The following is an 8344-nucleotide window of genomic DNA, read 5'->3' as shown; positions in this document are numbered from 1 at the left end:
GAGAGAAGAGAGGGTAAAAAGAGGTAGAGGAGGAGGGAGAGAAAGAGTGAAAAGACGAAAGAGAAAGGGAGAAAATGCTAATTGGCTGCAGTTGGGCATGTCTGGCCAGAGATGAAAGAAATAGAGGACTGGGAGCAAGGGAGGGAAGGAGAGAGGGAGGAGTGAAGTGAAAATAAGAGGGGTTGGCCTGTATGGATGGATGGATGGATGGATGGATGGAAGGAGACAAAACGGGGGATGAACGAGGGCCATATCTAATGACGTCGGTCTGACGTGTGCCATTCTGTGAGGTGCTCGTATCCTTCTGTCCAGTACAGCTGTCTTCGCTGTACTGTACGACCGTCCTCCCTCCCTCTCTTCCCCTCTTTCTCTGTCTCCCTCTCCCTCTCTAATCCCTCTAACCTTCCTATTCCATCCTCCATCTCCCACCTCTCCCCCCCTCTCTGTATCTGAGGCACTCTCGTTATCTCCCCCCCCCTCTCTCTCCTTCTCTCCCCAGCCTGTGACCTTAGCTTAGCCAGAGTTGTTTCAGACCTGGTTGCGAGCCAGGTGTGCGCAGAGCACAGATAAAATGTCACCCGAGAACACGGTGCCAATAGAAAAGGAGGATAACGTTTGCTGGAGTCGAACATGGTGAAAGCTAGCCCTGGGCTTACCAATCATATGCCTTGGTTACAGGTAGGTCTGTGTTTGGGAGATTTTAAAGCCTCTGCCTTGCTCATTCCTCCTCCTCCTTCTCCTCCTCCTCCTTCTCTGAACAATGTCTCGGGGCAAATACCGCATGTGTGTTTTGTTAAATATATTACCGTTGCACAAGAATCTGGGGTAAAAACAACAACACTTGCTATTTTGTTTATTGAAGTTAAGAATCCGTTAAATTGTGGTTGTCTGAAATGACTGGTATTCACCCCCTAGGAAACAATTAAAGCAAAAAAATCATTCAGCATTGTGAGCCGCAGACAAAGAGAGTTCAAACTGTTACGTCGTCCTGTCACTAGCATTTTCAGTGTAATATTTGTAAAACATTATTTGTACTATCCACATCATTCCATTTCTGGATCCGTGACCGGCTGTTTCACACTAACCAGGCCATGTTGTGCGGTTGTATGGGAGATCTGTTTAGAGTCTACACGGCATGTTTTTGTGTTTAGGTGATTTAGCAGAGCTCTGGTTTACAAACGCTTAGTGCTCGGCCCTGCACACGGTTTCATTTTTCATTTAGTCCCAGCCCAAGGCCATGTCCTGGATCCCAGATCCCAGATCTGAGGCTGCTCGGCTCGTCTGGTCTGGAGAGAGGACCTGCGGATGACCCCAGTGCCTGGGACACACACACACACACACACACACACACACACACACACACACACACAGACAGACAGACAGACAGACAGACAGACAGACAGACAGACAGACAGACAGACAGACAGACAGACAGACAGACAGACAGACAGACAGACAGACAGACAGACAGACAGACAGACAGACAGACAGACAGACAGACAGACAGACAGACAGACAGACAGACAGACAGACAGACAGACAGACAGACAGACAGACAGACAGACAGACAGACAGACAGACAGACAGACAAAACACACACATGTACACACATAGAACACACACACACACACACACACACACACACACACACACACACACACACACACACACACACACACACCCAGATGCAAACTCAAAGCCAGACAAGCGGAACACACCTTTTAATTCCACCAATCCACACATTGACATGCATCATATACGCCCACTCAAACAGTAACTACAAAAAGCAATATCGCAGAGACACACACACACACACACACACACACACACACACACACACACACACACACACACACACACACACACACACACACACACACACACACACACACACACACACACACGCCTGTGGTTCTGTTTGAAGTGGAAATACATTGCCTAAGTGATTGAATTTGAGCATAGCTTACTCTCCACATACACACACACACGAGCTCACACAGCTCACACGCACATATACACACACACACTTGTGTGTGAAACTCTCGCCTCCATTAATCTATCCAATAGCAATGGACCAAGCTCCCTGAAACAGACCTGATTTCACCCTGCTCTGCATATCTAATACACATACACCACGCCCAGCAGTATTCAGCAAACACACACGCTTAATAAACACACACGCTTAATAAACACACATTTGAAGCAGTCACCGACACAGCTGTGGTCTAGGCCTAGTACAGAGGGCTCTTCAGTCTCAGAGCTTTCTTAGTGGGGGCATCAGTAAAGAGGTTTTGACAGACAGCGAAAACACACACACACACACTCGCTGCGATGGGTACACGGCTGGAGTAGAAGACCTGAGTAAGCTGTATTTCTACCCTGCTCCCATTTCTCATTTTCCATCTGCCTCAGTGAGGAAGAACCTGGGGGAAAGTAATGTCCAACGCAACACTCTCTATTCTCCTCCTCTCTCTCTCTCTCTCTCTCTCTCTCTCTCGCTCGCTCTCTCTCTTTCCAACATCTCTTCTTCTCTCGCCTCCATTCCCTCTATCTCTCCCCATCTCTCTTTTACCTTCACCTCTCTCCCTCTCTTCTCTACTCTGTCATTTCTGTGGTGGTAGTGTGTGGTTGACCAGCAGCCAGAGAGACAAGTGCAAGCCTGCAGCGCCGGCCAAACTGCCTCTCCGCCCAAATTACACGGGACAGTCCCAATTACCCTGTGGCCAACCAAAGCATTTCCTGGGTTAGCGCTGGTGACGTGCAGCCTCTTTGCTGTGGTGAGGAGGGGGTGTGTCATTAGACGCTTGTTTTACTGCAACCCCAGGAACGCGCCGTCCACCGCATCCACGCCACGGGAGCGCTACCGCAACGCTGCAATAACATGTCCTCGCCGTGACGGATGACATGGGAGGAGACGTCTGTGCCATGTTAGCGGGAATGAAATCTGACGTGGCGGCATCGGAACGTTAACGCGGGTCGGTGGTGTCAGGTAGTGTACAGGTAACATTGTCTAACGGCATCCAAAAACGACAACCTTAAGGCAATACTGAGAGGGTGACACAGGTGTGCAATAAAAATGTCCCCATGATTCTAACCCCTGAACCTGACCGAGACTCTAACTCTTCTGCTAGAGTAACCTACTGGTCTTCTAACCCAGATATTCAAGCACTTGCTGCCCAGGGCTATTATAGATAAGAATGTCGCTTCAGGACGTACAGAGTTAGACAGTCAGAGGGGGTTGTGTGTGTGTGTGTGTGTGTGTGTGTGTGTGTGTGTGTGTGTGTGTGTGTGTGTGTGTGTGTGTGTGTGTGTGTGAGACAGTCTGGAGTGCTCTGTCATAGAAAAATAAATAGTAAATCTGTAACCCCTAATATCTTTATTAGAACCAAACCGTGAAGAGGGGAAAGACAAAGAGATGGAGAAAAGAGAGGGGGAGAGGGGAAAGACGAAGAGATGGGGGAGAGGGGGGAGAGGGGAAAGAGTATACAATTGACGCACAGAGCGGGTGGGAGATGGGGGCGGGGATGAAGGGGTCTGGTGAGAGAAAGGCAGAAAGAAGGGAGGAGGGATGTAAGGGAGGTGAAGAGCGATAGATTAGCTCTATAATAGAGATAAAGGGGTGCTCTCGTTCTCACTCCATCATCGTCCGAAAAAAGGGAGAGTCATCAGGCTCAGGGGTGTATGGCAGCTGTGTGTGTGTGTGTGTGTGTGTGTGTGTGTGTGTGTGTGTGCATTTCAAGTATGTTTATGTGCATGTATGTATTCATATTTGTATTGTCAATGTATGCGTTGATAAGTGCCAAAGTGTGTGTGTGTGTGTGTGTGTGTGTGTGTGTGTGTATGCTTAGTTGCCCATCTGGTGCTGCTCAGCCAGCACTCTAATAACTCCAATAAGCCTGAGGTTTGCAGCTTCACACACACACACACACACACACACACACACACACACACACACACACACACACACACACACACACACACACACACACACACACACACACACACACACACACACACACACACACACACACACACACACACACACACACACACACACACACACGCTCCAGTCACTGTGATTCTTTTCCACGAGAAAGAGGCCGAAAAACGACCATTTATTTACTCTGAGCTACGGGGCTGTGGTAACACGCCTGCCAGTACCAGAGGACGACAGAAACAGAGGGATAGGGAAAAGGAGAGAAAGAGCGAGTGAAGTACAAAGTAAGGAGAATGGGAGAGGTGGATGGCAGGACAGAGGGAGGGGCAGAAGGAGAGCGAGAGGCCCAGGTTGAGAGAGACAGGTTGTTGGTGGTTGTGGTATGGTTGTGGGTTGCAGTCGGCTGGTCTGGGCTGGTCTGGTCTGGTCTGGTCTGGTCTGGTCTGGTCTGGTCTGGTCTGGGCTGGTCTGGTCTGGTCTGGGGAACGTATTGCATGCTGCCAGACTGGCTGTTCTCAGTCGCTCCTCTGAGTGTCGGAGTGTGTCTGTCTGGTTGATAGAGCTTCAGTCTTGCAGCTTTGGAATGTTAGAGAGTTCAGGGGAGTGTACTGTACTGGAGGTGAGGGGAGATCAGTGTGACTCAAGTGCCACTCTCTTCCTCCATTCCTCTCTCCGTCTCTCTCTCTCTTAAACAGGCATGTACACACACACACACACACACACACCGCACACACGCGAACATGCGCGCGCGCACACACGCGCTTCGTCCTCTCTCCCTGTCTGTCACTCCCTCCACTGCAGGCCAAGGTTACCTGCCCTCTCCCTCTGTCCCTCCCCCCTGTTCTCCCTCTTCTGTTCTTTTTCATCCATCCCTCTCTCTTCCCCCTCTCCCTCCTTCCTACACTCCTCTGTTAATATATTCCAGAGCATTGTGATCACATGGAAAAAACATAGCAAGTGCACATATTTCCCCCCAAGCCAAGAGTAAAAAAACACAGAGGCAGAGGGGGGGAGAGGGGGGGTAAACTGTTTATTCAAAGCCAGTGCTGGTCCCTTTTGTTGTGGTGGGAACCTGTCTTTTATTAGCAGTCTGAACTGTCTTCAAAGCCTGGAAAGAGAGAAGACATGCCAACAGACGAGTGTATACAACTCAGAGGAGAGGGGACAGGGGGAGGGAGGGCACGGGGAGCAGAAATGAGGGGAAAGGGGTACAGGAGAGGAGGGGGCAGAGGGGAGAAGGGAGAAGGGGGGGTGGCGGGAAAGAGGGGGATGATGAAGCGGTGGAGGGGAGAGGGTACAGAGGGAGGGGACAGAGGCTGGAGTAGATTGCAGGGTTGGGAACATGGGACAGTGCCAGTGGCAGTAAGGACACAGAGCTGGGGAGAACCAAGGAGAGGGGAGGGGGTGTAGTGGGGGGGCTGGGACCACTCCAGATGGACCAGAACATGGGGAAAGTGTTCAGGCCTGTTCTCATATGTTTGCAGGTTTTTACACTGGCAGACCTTTCACAGAGCCTTGTAACTGACTTTGTCAGCCTACGCGAGCGTGTGTGTCTGTGTGCGCCTGTGTGTGTCTTACAGTGTGTGTGTGAGAGAGAGAGAGATAAATATAATAAAGACTTGGCTCAGTTGTACGTGTGTGTGTGTGTGTGTGTGTGTGTGTGTGTGTGTGTGTGTGTGTGTGTGTGTGTGTGTGTGTGTGTGTGTGTGTGTGTGTGTGTGAGAGAGAGAGAGATAAATATGATAAAGACTTGGCTCAGTTGTGTGTGTGTGTGTGTGTGTGTGTGTGTGTGTGTGTGTGTGTGTGTGTGTGTGTGTGTGTGTGTGTGTGTGTGTGTGTGTGTGAGAGAGAGAGAGAGATATGAAGGATGTATTTGGGGATAGCTTTGAGAGACGCGGAGGAGATATTCCCACATCTCTTATCTCTGCTCTCATATCAAACCTTCAGTATTCACACACACACACACACACACACACACACACACACACACACACACACACACACACACACACACACGAACACAAAAGTACAGCTCTCTTGGGAATACATTTTTGCTTTACTCTTCATCTCCTGTACATGCATTACCTATGACAAGGAGTGTGTCCCTGTCCAATATGTGTGTGTGTGTGTGTGTGTGTGTGTGTGTGTGTGTGTGTGTGTGTGTGTGTGTGTGTGTGTGTGTGTGTGTGTGTGTGTGTGTGTGTGTGTGTGTGTGTGTGTGTGTGTGTGTGTGAGCCTGTCAGTGTGTGTGTTTGCCTGTCAGTGGGTGTGTGTGTGTGTGTGTGTGTGTGTGCTCTTGCACTGTGACTGGTCTTGAAACAGAATCAAAGTTCTCTGCTTTGAGTAAGAGTCACAATCACCAAAGTGGCAACAAGCGATGACATCACTGCAGCTGGGACCCCAGCTGGAGATCAGAAAGGACTTTTGGCATGTGTGTGTATGTGTGTGTACGTCTGTACGCCCACCCTGCGTGCATGTGTGTGCTCAAGAGACTGAGTTTATGCATGTTTTTTTAATGTGAATGTGCATACATTCTTTTGTATGTACAGTACCAGTCAAAAGTTTGGACACACCTACTAATTCAAGGGTTTTTCTTTATTTTTACTATTTCCTACATTGTAGAATAGTAATGAAGACATCTAAACTATGAAATACATAATGGAATCATGTAGTAACCAAACAAGTGTTAAACAAATCAAAGGATATTTTATATTTTCGATTCTTCAAAGTAGCCACCTTTTGTCTTGATGACAGCTTTGCACACTCTTGGGATTCTCTCAACCAGCTTCATGAGAAATGCCTTTCCAACAGTCTTGAAGGAGTTCCCACATATGCTGAGCACTTCTTGGCTGCTTTTCCTTCACTCATCTCAATTGGGTTGAGGATGAGTGATTGTGGAGGCCAGGTCATCTGATGCAGCACTCCATCATTCTTCTTCTTGGTCAAATATCCCTTACACAGCCTGGAGGCGCAAACCAGATGGGATGGCGTATCGCTGCAGAATGCTGTGGTAGCCATGCTGGTTAAGTATACCTTGAATTGTAAATAAAGCACTACAGTGTCACCAGCAAAGCACCCCCACACCTCCTCCTCCATGCTTCATGATGGGAACCACACATGCGGAGATCATCCGTTCACCTACTCTGCGTCTCACAAAGACACGCCGATTTGGACTCATCAGACCAAAGGACAGATTTACACCGCTCTAATGTCCATTTCTCGTGTTTTTTGGCCCAAGCAAGACTCTTCTTCTTATTGGTGTCCTTTGGTAGTAGTTTCTTTGCAGCAATTCGACCATGAAGGCCTGATTCCCGCAGTCTCCTCTGAACAGTTGATGTTGAGGTGTGTCTGTTACTTGAACTCTGTGAGGCATTTATTTGGACTGCAATCTGAGGCTGAACTTGTCCTCTGCAGCAGAGGTAACTCTGGGCCTTCCTTTCCTGTGGCGGTCCTCATGAGAGCCAGTTTCATCATAGCGCTTGATGGTTTTTGCGACTGCACTTGAAGAAACTTTCAAAGTTCTTGAAATGTTCCATATTGACTGACCTTCATGTCTTAAAGTAATGAATGGCTGTCATTTCTCTTTGCTTATTTGAGCTGTTCTTGCCATAATATGGTATTTTACCAAATAGGGCTGTCTTCTGTACACCACCCCTACCTTGTCACAACACAACTGATTGGCTCAAACACATTAAGAAGGAAAGAAATTCCACAAATTAACTTTTAACAAGGCACACCTGTTAATTGAAACGCATTCCATGACTACCTCATGAAGCTGGTTGAGAGAATGCCAAGAGTGTGCAAAGCTGTCATCAAGGCAAAGGGTGGCTACATTGAAGAATCTCAAATACAAAACATATTTTGATTTGTTTAACACTTTTTTGGTTACTACATGATTCCATCTGTTATTTAATAGTTTTTATGTATTCACTATTATTCTACAGTGTATAAAATAGTAAAAATAAAGAAAAACCCTTGAATGAGTAGGTGTGTCCACACTTTTGACTGGTACTGTATGTACATAACAATATTACAAATGCAAGGACATGCTTGTGTGACAGTTCGTTTGAATGTTTATATAAGCATCAGTATGTGAACCAACCTCAGGCCTATCATCACTCTCACCACACACCCTCTCCTGTGTTTCTATTGGCTCAGACAGAGAGGGGGGTGAGAACCAACCTCAGGCCTATCCTCACTCTCACCACACACCCTCTCCTGTGTTTCTATTGGCTCAGACAGAGAGGGGGGTGAGAACCAACCTCAGGCCTATCCTCACTCTCACCACACACCCTCTCCTGTGTTTCTATTGGCTCAGACAGAGAGGGGGTGAAAACCAACCTCAGGCCTATCATCACTCTCACCACACACCCTCTCCTGTGTTTCTATTGGCTCAGACAGAGAGGG

This window comes from Salmo salar, chromosome ssa05 (genome assembly GCF_905237065.1).
Source record: "Salmo salar chromosome ssa05, Ssal_v3.1, whole genome shotgun sequence".
Lineage (NCBI taxonomy): Eukaryota > Metazoa > Chordata > Actinopteri > Salmoniformes > Salmonidae > Salmo > Salmo salar.
The sequence above is the reverse complement of the archived record's forward strand: the minus strand, read 5'-3'. Positions refer to the sequence as shown.